The sequence below is a fragment of the Prionailurus viverrinus genome, chromosome F2 (assembly GCF_022837055.1).
Source record: "Prionailurus viverrinus isolate Anna chromosome F2, UM_Priviv_1.0, whole genome shotgun sequence".
Lineage (NCBI taxonomy): Eukaryota > Metazoa > Chordata > Mammalia > Carnivora > Felidae > Prionailurus > Prionailurus viverrinus.
Window position 1 is genome coordinate 78,982,877 of NC_062578.1, and position 23,268 is coordinate 79,006,144.

Below are 23,268 nucleotides of genomic sequence, written 5' to 3' on the forward strand. Positions count from 1 at the left end.
GGTACAGAAGCAGATCTGCATGTAGAGAAATTGCAAAGGACCACAGAATCGGGGGGGGGGGGGGCGCTGGTGGATGTGGGGAAATCAGCCAAGAGACCATCCCTGCAAATGAGCTGAGATGATGGTGGCTTCACCAGCGTCATGATGGGGAAGACGGAAATGGACGAAGATTCAGAGGACAGAGATGGCCTGGAAATGGGCCAGTGAGAGGTGTGAAAATTAATCAAGCGAAACCTCACGGAAGGTGACTGGGGCCGCCAGCAAGGGTGCTCTCAGGTTCTACCACTACACCCGACAGGAAGAGATGCATCTTGCAAGTCCTACCTTGCAGGTCAAGCCCATACTACTCCACTACCCTAGGAGGAGGGAGACAGGCTCTCTCTTGCCCCGGCAACAGCCCAGCCAATGAGAGACTGTCACAGCTCAGCCAATGAGAAGCCACTAGACTGCACTCTCCCAGTCTACTCCAGTGGGCTTTTAGCTTACAAACAGCCCTCCCAACTCCCCCTTTCCTCTATAAAAGAGCATCCTGCGCCTTTGCTCTGTGGCTTGCATGTCCCCAGTTGGCCATCCTCTGCTATTTTTGAATAAACCCATTTTGCTTGCAGAACAGCTGACAGTTTTATTTTTAAGGTTAACAGAGGCATATATGAGAAGAGGGACTTCTGCTTCTGGCTGAGGAAAATGAATGGAGGATCCAATAGGAGAATCTGAAACTAAGTGTTAAGAATAAAAAGTACTGCCCTGTATCCAACTTGACCCAACCGATAGCCACACACCCTCATGGTCACAGAACACTCCCATAAAAAGAATATCAGGTCTTTTCATGTCATTCCCTTGCTTACAAATCTTGTTGGGTGCCTACAGGATGAAGTGCAGCATCCTTAGTATACTTTACACAGTTTAAGATAGAGTCCCTGCTACTTCCCCAGGCTTCTGTCCTGCTGCTTCCCACCACAGAGCCTATATTCTACTAGAAACATATATATATATACCTCAGGGAGCTCCACACTCTTATAACCATTTCCTTTCTAACTGCTAGGAGATGGTCATTCTTGAAATGGGAACAATACTCTAAGGAACGAAAGCCATTGCTCCAAGCCGATTCAGCCTAATGTCTTTTAAAGCAATTTCCTAAAGACTCTCTGGATACTGGAGGCAGCTATTTGCTGCCAAAGAGAATAATGCACTAGTAATTCACTAGCATACAACCAAGAGATCAGCCATCATCGGGACGATTAAAAAACAATCGTGAAAACAAACAAGAACGGAATTGTCCTTGACCAACCGGTAGTTATTTCTGGATTATTTCTTTTTTACCTACCAATATCAGAGAGAGAGAGAGAGAGAGAGAGAGAGAGAGAGGTGGTCTATTCAGTCATAATTTTATTGTTTTAACTCAGTCCAAGCATTATGTAAATTGTACATAAACTATAAACACAAGCTACCCCTGGGGATCACAGTTCTATAAACAGTGCCTTGGGATGCATTTGTTATGCACATTACATAAAGATCAGTATTTCACGTTTTATTTGACTTTATCAACTTTTTAGGGGGGGAAACTTTAAACAGATTCAGTGATTCTATCTGAGGGCTGCAAAACCATTGTACGGAGTCAGCCAGTCAACAGGAAGTAAACATACCCTTGGTTCCTTCTGTCCAGCACGGAGAGCTCAAACGCGCTCATGGAATACAGCGGACAGTGTTGCCTACACCGTTTGTGGAGGATGGTGTAAATGGCTGAGCAAAGAGTGAGCACTTTGAAGCCAAACCGACTCCAAATAACATGCCAGCCTGTCATTCCTTAACTGTGTGGCCTTAGGCAAATTATTTATTCTCTAAGTCTCAGTTCCTCTGCTGCAAATTGAGAATAAGAAACCTACCTATGTCACACAACTATAGGGACAAATGAGAAAAGGTCAAGTGGTAAGTACAGAGGACAGTGCCTAACAGGGACTCAGTCATAGCTCCCTCTTCTTACATGAGTTTTATATCTGTTCTTCCTCCTCATCTCTTCTTTTATGTTTCTGCAGCAAAATATCCAAATTCTCTAACGAAGGAGTCACATCAAATCTCATGCATTCAACTACAACCTTCATGCCAATAACACCTGTACTTCTATCCTCAACCCAGACCCTTCCCAAAACCCAGTCTCCTGAAGAGACACCATACTACAGCTCTACAAGCTTAGCCCTTTCACCCTCTATTCCCCTGTGTTTGCAAGTAGCATCATTATCCATCCCATCACCCCAAAAGGAATCAGGGTCATCCAGATTCAACATGCTCCCTTAACACCCAAAGCGAATCCATCACCAAGATTTGTCCATCCTAAACCCGCAACAGTTCTAGAATTTGCTCACTCCATCTGCAGGCCCTATCAGGTCTTCCCTGGAAAACAAAACACTGACAACACAAGATGCTGGAGAGGATGTGGAGCAACAGAACTCTCACTCACTGCTGACGGGAATGAAAAATGACACAGTCCCTAGGGAAGACAGATTGGCGGTTCCTTACAAGACTAGATATACTCTTACCCTGTGATCCAGAACGATGCCCCTTGGTATTTACCAAATGAGTTGAAAACATGTCCCCATGAAAACCTGCACAATGACATTTATAGAAGCTTACTTCATAACTGCCAGAACTTGGGAATCAACCAAGATTCTTCCACTAGGTGAACGGAGAAACTGGACCGTCTGGATAATGAAGTATTATTCAGCACTAAAAAGGGATGAGCTATCAAGTCATAAAACGCATGTTGGAAACTTAAATGCAAATCACTAAGTGAAAGAAACCCACTTGAGGAGACCACAGACTGTATGATTCCAACTATACGACATCCTGAAAAAGGCAAAACCATGGAGATAGTTAAGGAATTAGTGGTTGCCAGGGGATGAAGGAGAAACAGATGAATAGGCAGAGCATGGAGAACTTTTAGGGCAGGGAAACAATTCTGTGTGGTCCTAAAGTGGTGGATACAGGCCATTACAAATTTGTCCAAACCCACAGAATATACACCACCAAGAGACAACCCTGATGTAAGCTACGGACTTTCAGTGCTAATGATGTTGTCGTGTAAGTTCATCAACTGTAACAGATGTATCACTGGGGTACAGGATGTTGATGGCGGAAAATGTTGTGCATGTGGCAGTGGCGGGTGGGGGGGTCAGGGGATACATGAAAACTCTCTGTAGTTTCTGCTCAATTTTGCTGTGAATGTAAAAATGCTCTAAAAAGTGAAGTCTCTTAAAAATAAACAAGAAACAAAATAGCCTCCCATCTAGCTATGTGGCCCTTTGATGGCCCTATCTAACAATCTGCCACAGAGCCTAAGAATGATTCCTATGCAAAAAACCTAATCAGGGTAACTTGACACCAAAACTTTTCAAATTAAAGGGTTCTGGACAAAGGGTTAGCAAGGGTCTCCCCTTCTGCATTAAGATCCTAACCAATGGACAAACTTTCTAGGTCAGCTTTCCCAGAAACAGAGCGATAGTTCATGTCAACTGTAGCACTAAACTATACTTCCTACTGTAAAATGACCCCAGTCGGGCAGATTTTGCATCTGGACTGGGTGAACTATGGATACTTGATAGGGTGCCTTACTTTCTATTCCCAAAATATGTTAATGTGTGGGCCGAGCATGTGACTTCAGGGATTTTACAAGGGATGCCTATGGAGTTTTTGCAAGAGATAAATGGCTCCTGAAAGGCATGAGGCTCTTTAAGCCGGGGGGAACGTGCACCATCCAGTGTGGGTTGTTCCTCTTGGCACCTCAACTGTCTGCTGTATGGCTGCTGCCAAGGCTCCTCTGAAGAGGAACACCTGTGTCTCCCAAGATGGCAGGTGCCAAGGGTGGTCTACGGCTGCCCCGTAACTCTGAATGTCTGTTTGAGGCTAAGAAGACCCTACGGCTGGCCCTTGCCTCTCTTTCAATCCTCACACCCTCTCCCTTTCTACCCTGCTCAGTAGGATGAATTATTTACATTTGCCAGCAAGTGTCACGTGATCTCTTTCCTCCAAACCCTCCTGAGTGTCCTCACTTCTTTGTTGTCACCTTCCCACACTCTTCCTACACTCAGCCCCATGGTTACCTCCCCTGGGGACTCCCATCCACACCATGCCCCACACCAGGTGAAGAACCCCTTCACTTGGCTCCCACTTCACCACTGATCTTCCCTGCCCTATATTATCATCATCTGTTTATTTATCCACTTGTTCACTATGAGTCCCCCACCTTGATGGCTGTTAAGATCTGCCCCTTGGTGGTTCCCAAAGCCATTTTTGTAAACCTGAGCTGATCACGTCACTCGCGATGGTGGGCACTGCCAGTTTCTTATCCAATATTTATCCTCGCTAAACAGAACCCTGATTTTTTTTTGTTTTTTTTTCTGACACAACCACATGCCCAGATAAGCACCTCTTCAGATGTCTCTTTGGTCAGTGGTGGCCACGAGACCTAGTTCAGACCAAGGAGATATTAGTGAAAATCTCCTGGATGCGTTTAGGAAAAAGCTATTGTTTTCTTGATCTAAAGAGATGAACATGGCTGACACACGCCTCTTCTCTTGGCCTTTCCTGCCCCCTACATATCTGGGATACGGGCACCATGCCTGATAGTAGAGAAGAGGTCTCATAAGCCTGCATCTGAAAAAGCTACATGCTAAAAATGGCAGGAGGAAGCCGGGGTCCTTAATGATTTCCCACAAGAAACTATACAAGCCAACCTATTGTTACATGAGAAAAATACAACTCTATTTGGATTTGCCACGGTCTTTCTGTTGCTACAGAGGAACCCAGTTCTGAGTGATGCACAGCCACACAGACTTCTCCCGCAAGACACAACCTCAACCCATTGCCATGACACCTCTTTCCATTCCGATGCCTGCAAACCTTATCGCCCCCACCTCCTACCACCTCCTCATCACCACATGCTCTGGGAGCCCTCGTCATTCCAGCCGGTCTACGAACCAGTCCCCTGGAAACCCCATGTGGTGGCATTCTTCTGCCTCAGAATGGCTCTTCCCCACCAGCCCCAGCCTGTAGAGGTACAAGTGGCCTATCCAAACCAAGGTAGACATCACCTCCTCCACAGCACCTTCCTTCATTCTCTAGTTCCTCTCTCTCCCCTGACCTTCCAGAGACCACTCCATGGCTGTTATTGCTGTAGCAATTAATGAATTCCTTTTAGATCCCTTGTCTTAATCATCTGCCTTCTCATCCATAACTTGAAACCTGTAGAACGGTGCTCTTGCCTTATCAGGCACTCAAAATATGTTTAAAGGTACTTCTAAATCCATGACCTCTACCTACTAAAGCTGTGACCTTTACCTTTCTAAATTATTTATCTGTAAAACAGAGACATCCCTAGGGCCACCAGGTAACACAACTCTAAGGGATATTGTGCCCTACCCTCAGGTGTGTGTAGAATAAAATATGAATTGCATTCTCGGAGTTGTGCACTTTACAGATTAAAGACTTAAATGCATGCAAAGTGCTTAACATAATGCCTTTCTAAAATAAGTTCAATAACCTTTGCTATTGGGATGATGAGGAAGATAATGATGATGATTATACCTTTGTTTGTATCCTCAGCACTAGACTTGGGCCAAGACAGGTGCTCAGTAACAGTTCCTGGATGAATAAATGAAATAAAATCCAGGTCTTGGTTCTAAGTTATAAAGCACCTTGAAGTCTCTGCTCAAAAAGACACAGAATCAAATGGTATCCCTGGGTACCTAATTTTTCCACCAAAGTAACTCCTGATGTTTATTCCCTGGAGCTTACCCCCACTAGCAAGCTCAATGCCTCCTTCTGAGCGAGTGAGACCCTGAGGCGGGAACTTTCTAGAGAGGTTCTCCTGGGGACCAACCACACAGGCTGGACTGGGCTAATAATAAACAAGGCTAAACAATGCGGACGTTGGCTGAGTCTGGACACCTACGGACCCTGGGGAGTTGAGCTCTGGATCTATCATTCCTGAAAATTTAATCTTCTCATGCAGCTTCCACAGGGACTCTCTGGGAAATGAGAAGGCTGGAGTGAAGCAACAGCCACTCTCAGCCATTGTCAGCTCAGGGGGACCTGGTATGGGGAGCAGCTCTCAGCCTGCCTCAGCTGTCCTGATCCACCGGTTCCATAACACCTGCGCTTTGATGTACTGGGATTGCCCCACTTCTGTGGGCTGGTGCGCTCAGATTGTACAGGAAAATCCCATCTGAGCAATTAAACGACACAAATGTTTAGTGTACAACTGTGGTAGGAAAGCAGTGTAGACAAAGAGAGACTGTGAAGTACGTTCTACCTTGAATTTCACACCGCCTCCTAGGGAAGACCCCACGTGCACGCATGCGTACGCAGCTACTAAAAGAGAGAAGGCAAGCTAGCATATATGAGGGGACGTAGGCATGAGACGGGCTCCAAGAAGGAGCAAATTCAAAGGGAAGAGAAATGATTTCTAAGTGGAAGGAAGCCCAGCAGAAAGGACACTAGGAATGATCTCTTCAAGCCTTTTCATTTTAAAAATGGGGAACTGAGCCTAAAAGAAGCAGGACCACTCATCCCAGCACCAGTGTGCACTGTCCTCCGAGCACTCTGAGTGTCTCCGTTGAATAACATAGCCTCAGAGAATAGCTTTGGAATCAAATGGCCCTGAGTTGACAGGAAACAGCAGATGTGGGCGAGGATGTGGAGAAACGGGAACCCTCTTGCACTGCTGGTGGGAATGCAAACTGGTGCAGCCACTCTGGAAAACAGTATGGAGGTTCCTCAAAAAGTTAAAAATAGAACTACCCTACGACCCAGCAATTGCACTACTAGGAATTTATCCAAAGGATACAGGAGTGCTGATCCAAAGGAGCACATGCACCCCAGTGTTTATAGCAGCGCTATCAATAATAGCCAAATTAGGGAAAGAGCCTAAATGTCCATCCACTGACAAATGGATAAAGAAGATGTGATATATGGGGCGCCTGGGTGGCTCAGCTGGTTAAGCACCTGACTTCGGCTCAGGTCATGATCTCACGGTTCAAGGGCTCGAGCCCCACGTCGGGCTCTGTGCTGACAGCTCAGAGCCTGGAGCCTGCTTTGGATTCCATGTCTCCCTCTCTCTCTGTTCCTCCCCTCCTCATTCTCTGTCTCTCTCTGTCTCTCAAAAATAAATAAATGTTAAAAATTTTTTTTAAAGAAGATGTGACATATATATATATATATATATATATATATATATATACACACACACACACATATACATATACACACAATGGAATATTACTCGGTGATCAAAAAGAATGAAATCTTGCCATTTGCAACAACGTGGTTGGAACTAGAGGGTATTACGCTAAGCAAAATAAGTCAGAGAAAGACAAATATTCTATGATTTCATTCATAAGTGGAATTTAAGAAACAAAACAGAAGAACATAGGGGAAGAGAAGGAAAAATAAGATAAAAACAGGGAGGGAGACAAACCGTAAGAGACTCTTAAATACAGAAAACAAACCGAGGGCTGCTGGAAGGAGGTAGGGGGGCAGGAATGGGCCGAATGGGTGATGGGTATTAAGGAGGAAACTTGTTGGGATGAGCACTAGGTGTTATATGTAAATGATGAACCACTAAATTCTATTCTTGAAATGATTATTACATATATGTTAACTTGTATTTAAATGAAAAATTAAAATTAAAATAAACCTTTAAAAAATGGCTCTGATTTGGAGTTTGGGCTCTGAGATTGATCTTCTATGAAATTTCTGGCAAGCGACCCAATCTCCCCAAGCTTCAGCATCTTCATTTCTGAAAAGGGACAGGTAAGGATGTTTTTTGTCTCATAAATCTGCTATGAAGATTACATGAGAAAATCCACGTTAAGTGTCTGAACCAGGGAAAGTGTTCACATATTTGTTGAATGAATGCATGCATGCACGAATGAATGAATGTTTAAGAGCACTGTCTGGCAGAGAAAGAAAAAAGAAATGACTGAGTGTTATTTCTGGCTTCTCCCAACTCAACCCACTAGAAAAACACAAGTTCCAGGAGAGAGGGACCAAGTCTGTCCTGTTCTCAACAGCAACCCCAGCCTGCAGCATGATGTGTGGCATATAATATGTACTTTATCAAACTTCCTTTACTAACAAATTAGCCATTCTTTCTCTAGTCTTTTGCCACGTATCAGGCATTTTGCTAAATATTTTGCATACATACAGTAGGCATATCATTTCATCGTCCAGGCCACCTAGGAGAAAAGTGGCCTTATTATCCTTGTCTTACAGATGAAGAAACAGATTCAGAGAAGTTCAATAATTTTCCAAGTCGGAGCTAGTGGCAAAGTTGGAACACGGCCAGGACTTTGTGAACCCAAATGCTCTCCTTGTAACCTTCAGATAAATGTGTTTGCACATCGCTGCTGGGTGCATCAGGGCCGGGAGTGGGGCTGAGCGAATAGGAACAGAGACAGGCTGGGAGCAGAGCATGACCATCACACCCAACAGCCTCTCACAGGATGATGCTGTGGTCAAGCTAAGCCCAGCTGCTGTGGGAGGCCAGAAGGAACGGATGGAAACAACCATCAGAGCAACAGGGAAAGGCTTTTCCAAAGAGATGACAATCGAGTTGAATCTGAATCAGTAAAGAGGTTGCCCAGATGAAGGTGTGGGGGTGTGCATGTCTGTCTGTGTGTGTGTGTGTGTGTGTGTGTGTGTGTGTGAGGGGCAAAAACACATTGTGCTGAAATTGTAAACAGATGAACCAGCCCCCTGTTCGAGAACCCCTCGCTCTCCGTTTCCCTGGCAGCCGTAATCAGGACCCCATGTTTACATGCAAAGGAAGCTTCTGGCCCAGTGCACACCGCCTTCCTGTGTGACTCGCAATACAGGCAACCCAGCCTGACTTTTAACTTAAGGTGAAATACATATTAAAAGTAATATACTGGGGCGCCTGGGTGACTCAGTTGGTTAAGCGTCCGACTTTGGCTCAGGTCATGATCTCGCGGTTTGTGAGTTTGAGCTCTGTGTCGGGCTCTGTGCTGACAGCTCGGAGCCTGGAGCCTGCTTTGGATTCTGTGTCTCCCTCTCTCTCTGCTGCTCCCCTGCTCACGCTCTGTCTCTCTCTGTCTCAAAAATAAATAAAACATTTAAAAAAATTTTTTAAATAAAAGTAATATATTGATTTTAAGTTTAATGTATATAATCTATTACATCAACAGACCAAGAGTTTTGACACATACATTAATCACTGAATTCTGAATGAAAATATCCAGGAGACACTCAGTTAAACCACACAAAGGAGAAATGACAGATCTGTAATCCCAGTAAATTTTTTTTTTCTCTTTTTGGTCTGACATAGTCAATAAAGTATAAATGCGAAAAGGTAAACACCTAGAATTTTTTTTTTAATTTTTTTTCAACGTTTATTTATTTTTGGGACAGAGAGAGACAGAGCATGAACGGGGGAGGGGCAGAGAGAGAGGGAGACACAGAATCGGAAACAGGCTCCAGGCTCTGAGCCATCAGCCCAGAGCCTGACGCGGGGCTCGAACTCACGGACCGCGAGATCGTGACCTGGCTGAAGTCGGACGCTTAACCGACTGCGCCACCCAGGCGCCCCTAATTTTGACCACTTACCTGAACAACTAGGGAGAACACAGACTGCCCTGAATTACTTCTTGTTTTTTTTTTTTTTAACCTAAGCAGGCTCCTAATTCTCTAAAGAGCCCTTCGAAATAAACATGCTTGCAGTTTTCATGCACAGTCCAGCATCAAAGGACGTTGGAAACAGACCTGATATTAGGGATCGTCAAGCAAATCCCCTCCTCACCCTCTTCACATTCCAAGTCAAACAGAAGCTTCCCCGCTTCCCCAAATTCACACACAGCTGAGTGCTTAAAAGCCAAATACTTTGAACAGTTCTTGAGTTTTGTTCTGCGTTTTTTGCTTTGTTTTGCTTTTTATGATCTAGAGCTGACTTTTAAATGCCCTTCACAAGGGACACCTGCAGGGTGGCTGAAAAGGGACACGCCTTGGGGTCAGATGGACTTGAGAGAACCTCTCCAGGCTTTGTCTCCTGCTAGCTGTGGGTCTGTGAGCAAGTTACTGCCCCTCTCTGTGCCGGGGCCTCCTCAGCCCTAAAGAGGGCTGGTACTAGCTCCTGTATGGGGATCAGATACAAGTAGCACCAGGGAAAGTACTTAACGACAGTCACCAGCATGTTGTAGGTCCTTAGAATGAGCTTCCTTTCCCTCCCATCTGCACCACCACGTAATCTGATTCTGACCTGTCACTTAAAGATGATTTATGATCATTTTTGTCTCCGGCATCTCCATGCTCTTGGGAAGAAGGGGAAAGAAAGAAAACCAAGGAAATCTATTCTATTATTCAGAAGCAATTAAATTAATATTCATTTTATTCTCCCAAAAGGCCAACACAAGTCAGCATGTTAAAATACCGAGCTTGATGAATTCTACCTTGGGCACAAGATGCCAAGGATAATCTTATCTTTAAACACTTCCTTTAAACAAACTAAAAAAAAAAAAAAGCCAATTTATTCTTCAGCATATTTTATGTTCTGATTTAAGATCAACAAGTTTTCACAAAAACCACCAGTTTGGTTCTCTGCTCCTTTCCTACAGTAACATCTCAGCTATGATGATATGTGCCCAGAAATTAATTTTCCAGAAAACTGATACCAACTCCTTTAACACTAAATACTTTGCTATTTAATTTTAGCAATTTCTGATGCAACTCATTTTAGAAAGTAGACTCCCCTGCCTTATTTCAGCAGAGTTTACAGACTGTGATTTAGTTTTTCCTTGATGACTCATTGTCACACTTCTGCAAACATAAGTGATGGCTTATCACTTAGCATCTGATGCCCTCGAAGACCCCTACAGCATGAACATCTCTGAAGTTACAGCATGGATACCCCATGGTTAACCCCACGGAGCCACGGACATGTTCCACTCAAGGAAGAGTCTCATCCAGCCTCCTCACTTTCCATAGCAGAAGGTCAATCTGACCACCATTTAGTTGACATTGCAGTAGACACATTAGCCTTTAATCAGAATACTGATTAATCACCTACTGGGTGCCAAGTACTATAACAGATTTGATTTAGCTTAGTTTATTTATTTTTATTTTTTCACTTAATTTTCATTAAAAATTCCTTATGGTGGGCGCCTGGGTGGCTCAGTCAGTGAGCGTCCAACTCCTGATTTCATCTCAGGTCCTGATCTCAGAGTTGTGGAATCGAGCTCCACGTGGGGCTCTGGGCTGACAGTGCGGAGTATGCTTGGGATTCTCTCTCTCTCTCTCTCTCTCTCTCTCTCTCTCTCTCTCTCTCTCCCTCTCTGTGCCCCTCCCCCACTTGTGCAATTGTGCTCGCTCACTCTCTCTTTCCCAAAAATAAATACATAAACATTTAAAAAATCCTTATAGGCTGCCTATTATCATTGTTTTAAAGAAACTAAGGTCACTGCAGATAAAGTAGCACACAATATCCCAGAGAAAAGCTGGAATTATTAGCAGGTTATTGGAAAGAGTATTGTGGAAGCTGCATACCAAACAACCCCCAAGTGGAGTAAGGAGGGGTTATAGAAAAAGAGGGTTAATGAATTAAAAGAGGAGAGATCACTGGCCAGAGATTTCTATGAAATAAAAAATGATATTAGTGGAAGAATTCAGCAAGCAAAGCTAAGAGAGAAGGTGATGTTCAACAAATGATTTGGTGTATATAACAAGTGTGATGTATGAATGAAGGTATGGCCGAGTAGAGGGCAGGAAAAGCTATCTAAGCTGAGAAGGTGAAGGCCAAGGTGCTACAAGAGTCATTGAGCTGGACTTGGAAGGCATTCAAGATAACAGCAGGACTCAGGGTGGTGAGGAAAACCATGGTCCCAGTACCAGAATATTCAGTGACTGGAGAGCAGGGTGTGAGCAAAAGGCCAGTGCATGACTGGTTGGGCTGGTAGGTACCTGTGTAGCTGGGACCCTACAGCAATTTGCCCTGACCAATGATGCTTTTAAGAGATGAGCAGCAGGGGCACCTGGGTGGCTCAGTCGGTTAAGCGTCTGACTTCGGCTCAGGTCATGATCTCATGGTCTGTGAGTTTGAGCCCCACATCGGGCTCTGTGCTGACGGCTCAGAGCCTGGAGCCTGCTTTGGATTCTATGTCTCCCTTTCTCTGCCCCTTCCCCGTGCATGCTCTGTCTCTCAAAGATGAAAAAACGTTAAAAAAAAAAAAGAGAGAGAGAGAGAGAGAGATGAGCAGGAGAAGGTACCACTAAATCAGGAAGGGAATCCACAGCAGGGTTCTTTGGGTTCCCAGCAGTACAAAGTTCAGGGAGATTTTTTTTATAGTATGTTTTCGTGACTTCCTTAGGGCACAGACATCCTATGAGGATCACAGAGTGTTATGACTGAATGTCATAAGCCCCAAAGCAGCATCTTTGTCTTAAAGACTCGGGGTGGAGGGCTGTAGTGGAAATATCAATTAGAATGTAGCGGACGTAACCAGTGCCCCACCTTGACGCCTTCTATCAGGTTGGGACACCCATCCCCCAGCTGCTGTGTTAGCTGTTAACAACCCACCATTGCTGTGTTCTCCCAAGAATTTTACTCGGCTGATCCAGGCTGCTTTGCCCAGGAATACCTTGGTGGATATGTTTCCCGCAATCGGATCCATGGAAATGACCTTGCCTCAAGGTGGAAAATGCTGTGGGACCACGTGTGCCCCAGAGCTCCCTGTGTGAGCCGGGAGAGCCGATAGGGCTGCATGGACGTCGCTGTCCATCTTCTTCCCTATCCAGCTCTCCTTTCATCCGAGAGCACCCTTCAATCAAGCACCTGTCCAGGAGCCACTTCAGGCTCTATATTAAGGATGTAGGCGGGAGGTCTACATCTCAGGATCTAAGCTAGGACTATCCCTTGAGGCTGAGTACCCGTCCAGGGTCAGGTGGCTAACACATGTCAGAATCAGGGAAACCAACCGGGCTGGTCTGTCCAGGACTGGGGGTGGGCGTTCCCAGCAGGCAAAATGTGCAGTTTTCAAACCAGAACAGTCAGTCCCAGGAAAAAGGAGACTAGATGGGTCAGGGTAACCCTGAACTGGAAGGCCACCATCGGACCAGGAGTTCTAAATGCGACTTGCACAAGGCTATGGTTATTTGTTTTTAAACGGAAAAGGCGTCATTCCATTATCGAAGATTCCTGGTATTTTTTTTTCTTCTATATGTGCTTTGAGAAATATTGGCCGCAGGCTCACTGAGTGCCAGGAAATGTTCTATGTGTTTGGTACAGCTGTAAACAGGGCGAAGTCCCTGCAACCGCGGAGCTCACCATCTTACAGAGGAGAGAGTCAATAAGAAAAGCAAACAAATACATCTGTAATAATAACGCCAACGCTTATGCAGGGATGAATGCTATGGAGAAAAACACAGCAAGTTCCGTGGCTGGAGACTAGAGGCAGCTGTTTGGCCGCGGTGGTCCAGGAAGACCCCTAAAAGGAAAGTCTTAGACGAGGGTTTGAAGGAGCCATGGAAATGTCAGATGGAGATCTGTCCTAGCCAGCAATGTGGGAACACGGTTGAGAAGCCCTGAAGGCACGAGGAAGCTATCGAGTGTGCACTTGTGTTTTGTGTTTTATTTTTGCAAGGGCAGTGGGAGACAGAGCTGGTGATAAAAGGACATCTTCATCTCCTCATTCTATACACCTCCCTTGGGTGATCACTTCGACTCCCATGCTCTCAATTAGCGTCCATGCGCTGATGTTTCCCCAAGTCTATATTCAGCCAAGAACTCTATTCTGAGTTTGCCTGATATCTCTAATTGCCGAAAATGTACATAGATGTCCTCAGAGACCTAAAAGTCTATTAATTCAAAACAGAATTCATCATTTCCCCCTCAAGATCTGTTATTTCGCCTGCGTCCCCAGGCCAGCGGACAGCAACAAGGCCATTCCATCAGACCAGGTCAGAAGACTGAGTGTCATCCCTGATGCCTCTCCACTGTTAGACACCGTATCCCGGGTGGTCCCATACTTCCTAACATTCTACTGCCTTAATATCTCTCCAGTTTGTTCTCTCTTCCTCCTATTACCTTAACGTTGGCTGCAGCCATCATTGCCTCCATACACCCTGGATTTCCTGCCATCACTTCCCACCAAGTTTCTATGCTTCCCATCTTATGCCCCTCCAATGCACTCTCTATACCATAGCCTGAATCCAAAATGCCCATGGGTACCTGTCTTCCCATCTGCATCACAAAGGAAACAGTCCACAGAATGGAAAGGCAACCTACAGAAAGGGAGGGTATAGATCTGATAGATGGCTGATATCCAAAATATATATGGGACTCATACAACTCAATAGCAAAAAATACCCAAATAACCCAATCATGGGGCACTGGCTGGCTCAGTCAGTTCAGCATCTGGCTCTTGATTTTAGCTCAGGTCATGATCTCATGGTTCATGAGTTCTGGCCCCACATCAGGCTCTGGGCTGTCAGTTGAGGATTCTCTCTTTCTCCCTCTCTCTCTGTCCTTCTCTCTCTTTCTCTCTCTATCTCAAAATAAATAAAAATAAACTTAAAAAAACAAAGAACCCAATAAAAAAAATAGGCAGGGGCGCCTGGGTGGCTCAGTCAGTTAAGCATCCGACTTTGGCTCAGGTCATGATCTCACAGTTCGTGGGTTTGAGTCCCGCGTTGGGCTCTGTGCTGACAGCTCAGAGCCTGGAGCCTGTTTCAGATTCTGTGTCTCCCTCTCTCTCTGACCCTCCCCTGTTCACACTCTGTCTCTGTCTCAAGAATAAATAAACATTAAAAAAAATAGGCAAAGGACTTGAATCAATGTATTTTCAAAGAAGGTCCATTTGTATGTCTTCTCGACTGTCTTTAGGGGATACATGAAAAAGTGTCCAACATCACTCATCATCAGGGAAATGCAAGTCAAAACTATAATGAGATATCACTTCACACCTGTTAAAATGACTATTATTTAAAAAAAATTAAGGTAAGAGTTTGATGAAGAGGTAAAGAAACAGGAACTTTGGAGCACTGTTGGTGGGAAAGTAAATTGGTATAGTCATTATGGAAAACAGCATGAAGGCTTCTCAAAAGATTAAAAATGGAGTCACCCTCAGCAATCTCACTTCTCACTATATGCCCAAAGGAATTTAAATCAGGATCTCTAAGATATACCTACACTCACCATAGCATTATTCAGAGTAGCCAAGATACGGAAACAAACTAAATGTCCATCGGTGTCTACATAAGTAAAGGATAAATGGTCTATACATAAAATGGTCTATTACTCAGTCTTAAAAAAAAAAATAAGGAAGTCCTGCTATTTGTGACAATATGAATAGACCTGACATCATGCCATGTGAAATAAACCAGGCACAGAAAGACAAATACTATCTGATCTCACTTAAGTGTAGAATCTAGAACAGTCAAACTCACAGAAGCAGAGGGTAGAACGGCGGTTATCAGAGGCTGGGGCTGGTCGAGGCGTACAAAGTGTCAGTTATGCAAGATAAACAAGATTTGGAGATCCAATGCACAGCATGGTGACGACAGCTAACTGTACTGTATACTTGAAATTTGCTAAGTGGTCTCATCACGTCTGATTTTAATTTTACAAAGAGCCTTCTAGTTGCCACGTACAGAGTAGACGGGTGGGGGGGGGGGTCAGTTCAGAGCCCAGTGTATTAGTCCAGGTGAGTGATGAAGGGCTGGAACCAGAGTGGTTGCTGTGGGGATAGAAAGAAAGCCCTTAGCGTCACCATGAGCACTCCCTCCCCTTGACCTGCACCAACGGTTGAAAGTGGTCCACTGATATCTCTTTGACAAATGATACGTATGTTCATTTATCTGATGCTTCTCCCTCTTTCCCTCCTCAGCGTTCCTTCTTTCACTACTTTCTGTCCATCATGCAGACAGGAAGAGTCATCCCAACTCTCACTGCCTGAATTCAGTCATGTTTTATCTGCCAAGTGTCCTAAGATGCCACCATATTTCTCAGCTGACCCATCTTCTAGAATCCAACCTCTACTCTGCAGCTAGAGGAGAGCGTTCTGCCCAACTCCAAACCTTTCCATGTCTCTGCTGACCTTAAGTTTAGAGCATAAGCTCCTTAATGCGGCTCCTAAAACTCTCAGAGATGTAGCCCCTCACTACCTCCCCAGCCTCAAGGGACACCATTCCATTCCTTATGTTCCAGTCCTGCGCATCTGTTTCATTTCTTTGTTACTTCTTGCTTCCAGGGATTTCCAGGTCACTTCCTCCTTCTGATGGCCCTTCCCTCCAGTCTCTCCTGGGCTACATGGGGCAGATCCCTGGCTCGTTCGCAGTTGGCCCTCAGGGCCTGGCATGCCGAGTGGCACGCAGCATTCTACTGATTCAGATCTCCTGTACTGGGCACCCCACAGCGCCTGTCCATCCACACCAGAGGTGGAAAGCCACAGGAAAGGGTGGTGGCCCATGGCATCAGTTTCCTTTGTGGTGCCAGAATCTCCCTCAGGAATCACTCCTGAGGTGGGTGCAACTACCTAGAAGTGATTCATGTCTGAGCACAAACATTTCATGCAGCTGAGTACCCAGAGCCTGGGAAGCTCAGCAAATATTAGAGATGTCTACAAATCTCCTCCAGCTCGCCCAGTAAGATCGGGCTTTATCCATACAGTTTCTTGTATTTTGAATGAAGGTGATCTTTCAGCGTGGACTGAGAAGCAGAGCATCTTGCCTGGGGCTGGATAAGAACTGGGCTGGGACAAAGATGGGTGGCATGCACGTCCTAAGTCCCAGGGTCCTCTTGAGGGACACTGGCCTTCTAGACTGGGGAGCATTCTAAAAGAAGGGAAATATGGTGGTTATGGTGAATTAAAATGTAGAGTCTGGACAGGTGATGAGTCTTGACCAAAAGGACAGCCAAGAGCCACAGATGTGGCTTTGGTGAAGAGAAACGTAGACTAGGATATGGAAACACTGAAAAAGCAGAGCCAGATGGAGCCATGGAAATCATCCAGTCCATTTACAGATGAAGAAACTGAGGCCCAGAAACTGAGGTGAGGCACAGAGCGACGGTCCATATGCCGTTAGTATCAGAGCTAGAACGAGGGCTCAGTCTGCAAATCTAAATCTTTAGCTTATCCTATTCCCCCATGGTATCTTGCATGAAAAACACAGCTCTGGGTATATTAGTATTCTCTCTCTCTCTCTCTCTCCCTCTCTCCCTCCCTCTCTCCTTCCCTTTCTCTCTCTGTAAGAAAGGTAGGCAAAATACAAGGAGGAAATGCATCAGGGGCATTTCAAACACTTCTGAAACCTTCTATGATTGGCAATTATATGTATCATTTGAAAGTTACAGATATCATGGCACTTCCCTTACTGTACATCTTCCCGATCCATCTTGAAAGGTAGCCGCTATTATAATGCTATGCAGATATGGCAAAGGGCTGATGGGGACAAAACGACTTACTGAAGGTCACACAGAGCTCACAAGTGGAAGAGCCAGAATTTCCAGCCCGTCTCGTCTGGTGCTATGTAATCAGACATAGAGATTTTGCTCATTTCCCAGAACAACAACAACAACAAAATTTAAGGAAGATAAATAATGTATTGAGTATAGTATTTTATAGTTTATGAACTGCTTTTACCGCACACCTATCCATTCACTCCAAACTCTCAGCATCCCTGTTAGATGGGTAATATCATCCTCAATTTGCAAGTGAGGAAACTGAGGCATGAGGAGATCAAGTGTCCTACGTCTGGGTCCCTTACAACCGGATTCAAATCTAGCCTTTCTTGATCCAGTCTATGTCCCTTTCCATAATACTAGAAATCAAGGAAAGAAATTGAAAGGAGACAAATACATTTTGAGTTTAAAATATTCCATCAGATGTTTTCAGCAAATGTTATATGAAGGCCATTCAACAGTAGATTACAGTTATTCTAAAGTACCCACTTGAAAAAAAAATGAGCATTTTAAGGCAAAATATGTGTTTCTGTTCTCCTTCACTGTGCTTCAGTGGGCTGACCCTAATAATGCACAACAACCCAGCAAGCATCCTTCAGGCTTGCTGCACATACTGAGACGGGGAGAATGTGGCCGGGGCAGCCTTGGTGCAAGCCTCTTCCTGGGCATGTGGTCATGTTGAAGATAAGGCTCCTTCACTTACTCAACTGCTCACCGGGGCAGTTGTATGCCAGGTGCTGGGGCCCCAACCATGGTAGAATAAGGCAAGGTTCCCACCCTCAGGAAGCATGAACTCTAGAGACGGCAGACATATGGGCAAGCAATGACCATGTGACACAGCACAGGCTGACAGAGAGCAGGCCCAAAGTGCCGTGGGGGCGCAGAGAAGAGAGCAGGAAGGCTTCCCATCAGGAGGGGCATTGGAATTGGGTCGCAGAGGGAAGACGAAGTGGGAAATGGTCGTTCCAGGCAGAGAGGCCAGCGTGACCAAAAGGAGGGGTTTAAAAGAGCAGACAATGGTAGAAGGCAGTCCTGGCTCCTTCCAGAAAATTATGGTTCCCTCACCAATGACGTCAAGCAGAAAGCGTTCAGTCAAATTGGACAAACATTCGGTAAATATGTGCCATTATGGAGCAGAGCTGTGTGAAGGTTAAATCTTGCCCACGAGGAGCTCTGCCCAACGTATCCATCCAACCGGCGTTTAAATGAGTCCCTATTATGTGCAAATCCCTGTTGACACTGTGGGAACGCTTCGTCCAACTCTGGGGTGAGCAGACCTCGGTGTTCCCAAACGAGCGTACTGCACTGGATGGCAAAGCTCTTGACTTTCAACATCTGTAAACAGGGATCACATGCTGTGCTGACCCTGATAAGACCCTCTTTGTATCTCCCTGAGTGTATCCTGGACCACACTACAGCATTTCAACTGTGAGTCACTGACCAATATTTCTGCCCCCATTTCACGTTTAATGATTTGCTGATCTGAACAAGGGAGTTTCTTCAGAAGATGATGACGATCCTTTTTATTTGCACGGCATGTTAGGTTTCGAAAAGCCTTTCTCCACCCATCCCTTCCATCACCCCACCCAATGGTCACAAGAGCCTGGCAAGGTGCAAGAATTTAGTATCCCCATTCTACAGATGAGAGAGAGGAGCACCTCAAGGTCACACAGCGAGTGTATGGTGGAAAGAGAGCTCAAAACCATGTCTTCTGACTCCAGATCTTGTCCTCTTTTCTCTACACCTTACCATCTGCCTGGAATACAATAAAACCATCCTCATTACGACATGAATCCCAGCTGAAATGCTGGTCAAATCACATCCCCTCGGGCAACATAACTACAGCATAAATTAAAAGCCCAATTAAAGAACATGGCCTTTTAACTGGGACTTACCACTGTCCCCTGAGGCTAGGATAAAAAGAGAAAGCCCTACAAAAGTCAGTGGCTGTCCATCCTGGAAATTACCCAGAGACCCACTTACCCATATGCAAGAGCCTGTAGATCCAAATTATTCACCTAACTTTATCTCCCTTCTCTATGTTCTTCTGGGGTCCTGGCCCCCACGGAACGGGGCCTGGAATCTTTGCCCAAACCTCTGCCCCTCTCTCTAGCCCGCACATGTGGTTAACAGTCCCTCCCTCCATGTGGACAGGTGCTTCTCAGCTCTGGCACATCTCTTAATAGCAGGAGCATCAGAACCTGAAGAAAAACCAATGCTTCCCTAGTTCAAACAGAGAACTGAAGTGAAATTCTCTGTCTCCAAGTGGGATAGTCTGCCAATGGCTAGAGCCCTGGGTGGCCAGGGGGACAAAGAGTGTTATTATCCTCGATGTCAGCTTTGTTTTGCTGACAATAGTGGGGGTGGGTGGAGGTGGGGGATAGAAATGAGGTGAGGAGGCAGGGAGGGGGCATTTTGATTGCTCACTTATAATTTTCTATCTAGTCCCCCCCCCCCCAACAGTCAAAGGCAATAACATGATGAACTCCAGGGACACCCCTGGGTCCCGAAACAATAATAGTTACTACTTCCCTTGTCCAAATGTCCCCTCCGGTTGCTGGGCTTGAAGGCGACTTTACAGATCAGGAGCTGGTGTGCGCTCTGGTCCCTTTCCATGTCATAGCCGAGCTGCAGTGCCCCCCCCCCACCCCCCACACCCCTGTCCCCAGCCAAGCCACAGGGAGAAGAGGTCTCTGGGTCAGCCCGGATCACAGAGCATCGCTACCACTGCCCGCTTCACCCCAACACGGGCTTCTCCCGAACCTGCCCCGGGGGCGGGGGGGGGGGGGGGGGTAGAGAGGGGACGGTTCACGGGCTCAGAGGACCTGCCTGCACCAGGGTCTGGATGTGCTCCCTCAGCCTCCGTGTGGGACTTCCGCGGGGACCCCCTCACTGACCCAGCCGATCTCCCCGCCTGTCACCCCACATCTCCCCTCCTGCCCTCTCAGACCTGCCCAGATGTGCCTGGAGACCAGAGGACGGTCCGACCGAGGGGGAGACCGAAGGAGACAAACCACATTTCGCGGCGGAATCCCTGTTAAGTAACAGAAAGCCATCCAACTAGCGACCACGCTTCCAGAAACGTCACTGCCACCGAGGAGAGAGTTTGCAGCCGCCGACCCCGAGCGCGCTCACCTACCTGTCTCCCGCTGCAGGGCTCCCCTCGGCTCCGGGCCGCGCCGGCTCGCTCCCTGCCGGCTCTCCGCAGCGGCGGTGGGCGCTCCGCGGGGTCCGGGCGGCCGCGAGCTGGGTCTCCGGTGCCCGCGGCGAGGCTGCCTGGAGGAGGAGCGAGCGCTGCTGCCCGCGCCGCCGCCGCGGTGCTGATGCGGTTGCTATGGTTATGGAACTCCGCAGCTGCCCCCTCGCGGCGCAACAGCTGCCCGGCCGCGGCCCTCCGGGCAGCCCCGGGAGCCGGCCCGGGCGGCGAGGCTGGGCACCGGGCCGGGGCCGGCCGCCACCACTGCGGAGGAGGACGCGGCGCGGCTGCGCTGGCGCCCGGCGGCTCGGCTCTCCGCGGCGCCCGCGCTCCCGCCCCGCCCCCGCCCGCTCGCCCCCGACCCCGCGCCCCGCCCCCGCCCGCTCGCCCCCGACCCCGCGCCCCGCCCCGGGCCCGTGCGCGCGAGCCGGCGCCGGGCTCGCAGCCCGCCGGCCTGTGGGGGGCGCCCGCCTCGCCGCCCGCCCCCGCCGCCCGCGGGCCCGAGCATGCTCAGTGAGCGCTCGGGAGGCGCCCTCCCGCGTGGCCGGGCCCTTCCCGGAACCCCCGGGGATGGGGGGGGGGGGGGGTCGCCCGTTCCACGGGGAGGAGCGGCCCCGGGGGAGCGGCCCGGGAGGGGCTAGAGCCCCGAGCGAGCTCTGCCTCCCACCCCCCCAGGTCAGCGGGGCCATCGACCCACCGACGAGCCCAGGGGTGCTGCCCACCTGCGCCCTGCTGGCCGTGGGGGGTTCAGACCTCCGTGAGACGTGGCCCCCGGGGCCGGAGGAGGAGGAGTGGCAGGAGGAGGTTTGGACCAGCTGCCATGTACCGAGCACCCCTCGCCAGGTGCTGCACACCCGGAGGCCCCCAGTTCTCGCCCGCCCTGTTAGGAAGGGCTCGTGGCCCTCGCGTTGTACACAGGAGGCACCGGCCCCCGACGGAGGGACAGGGCGCAGTCCCGCAGAGTGGGCTGCGCCGGCTCACGTCCCAGCAGGGACCACAGCTTGTAAACCCAGCAGCCGCGGTGACTCGCGGCTCCTCCCGTTGCGGGTTGGAGGGCGGTAATGCCTGCAAGACGGGACAAAATGCCTGCGAGAAGGGACAAGAGGAAGCAGGGGAAAGTGAAGTCTGGGGACGCTCCGTCCAGAAGGAGAGGACCCGAGCGTGCGAAGGCCTGGAGGCAAGCCAGCCGGCACCGGTTTTTATCCACACTCGCGATCCAGGACGGCAGGAGCAGAGCTGGCCAGGGGAGGTTCAGGGCTGCACGTCAGGGGCCTTGAGAGCCAAGTGAGGGGGCTGGAATTCGACCCTGATGACCACAGGGAGCCATTGAAGGAGCTTAAGCAGGAGAAAGGCTGGGTCCCCAATTTGGGAAAGTCACCCTTGGTTGAAGAGCGTGCAGTGAGGGTGAGGTGGGTATCACCGAGAGGGCCCTGCCGCCCTGGCCAGAGGCCAGAGGGCCTTCTGTCTGCCTTGCGTGTCCTTCCCGCAGCACCCACCCGAGCCTTGGACAACATATGTGCTCAGTAAACGTTTGCCGTATGGCAAATAAATGAGTATTTATCTCTCTCCAAGGAGAATATGGATTCTTTTCTCTCAGGATTTTTTTGCCTTTAAAATGTGATCAAAATAATGTGCCATTTATTTTGCCATAAACATTGCATTGTTATGCAGCCTTATTTTTGAATGTGAGTACAAGTCCCCAGCGTTTCGCTCTGCATTTGCTGGTCCCCAGCAGCGCAGATATGCCTGCAGCACAAGGTTGGCTTGTAGCCTGATGTGTTTCAATTGCCCCAATAAAAGATCTCCAGGATATATTATTATTACACGAAAAAGCAAAGTGTGGAACAGTGTTTGGAATAAGAAAACTCTTGGGAAAGAAGCGGGGGGGGGGGGGGGGACACAAATGCATATTTGAATTTGCTTGTTTGGGCATAAAAATATGTCAGAAGGGGGGGCCTGGGTGGCTCAGTCCGTTAAGTGTCCGACTTCGGCTCAGGTCATGATCTCGTGGTTCACGAGTTCGAGCCCCGCGTGGGGCTCTGTGCTGACAGCTCGGAGCCTGGAGCCTGCTTCCGATTCTGTGTCTCCCTCTCTCTGACCCTCCCCCCATTCATGCTCTGTCTCTCTCTGTCTCAGAAATGAATAAATGTTAAAAAAAAATACGTCAGAAGGTTATGTAAGAAACATGTAAAGTAGACCTTATTAGCTGTGGGGCTGGGGTGGGTGGAGAACCCCGCGGACAAAGTCTGGGCGAGAGAAAGACTTTCAATTGCGCCTTTATGAAACTTAAATTTTTGAACCAAAAATAAATTACACACATGCATGATGTGTTACCATCTGTATCTAGAAGCTTAATGAACCTGGAGAGGACTTCAGATGCAGTGTGCAACATGTCCCAAACGGATGTGGCCCCAGGCCCACCCCTCCCACTGCCCCAATTCCTATTGGGCACAATAGTATGATGACTTATTACCATTACGCCTGGCTCTTCAGTCCTGCTATGCTCATGGACTGGAGGTGAGGAGAGAGGAGGGCACAGAGACAGGATATGAGGTCTCCAGAAGCCCACGGTCACCAGTGCCAGGACTAGGGCACTGTAAAGATGTTCGCTATG

General features: G+C 47.8%; 1 protein-coding gene across 2 annotated transcripts in view; it reads right to left on the reverse strand.

Annotated features, from left to right (window-relative positions):
- Positions 1-20,744, reverse strand: part of FAM135B (family with sequence similarity 135 member B) — a 281,764-nt gene extending 261,020 nt beyond the window's left edge. For both annotated transcript variants that reach the window (XR_007148766.1, XM_047843019.1), the window contains exon 1: positions 20,598-20,744. The gene's annotated coding sequence lies outside the window, so the exon portion shown is untranslated. The remainder of the gene's footprint in view (positions 1-20,597) is intronic.
- Between the last annotated feature and the right edge of the window lie 2,524 nt (positions 20,745-23,268).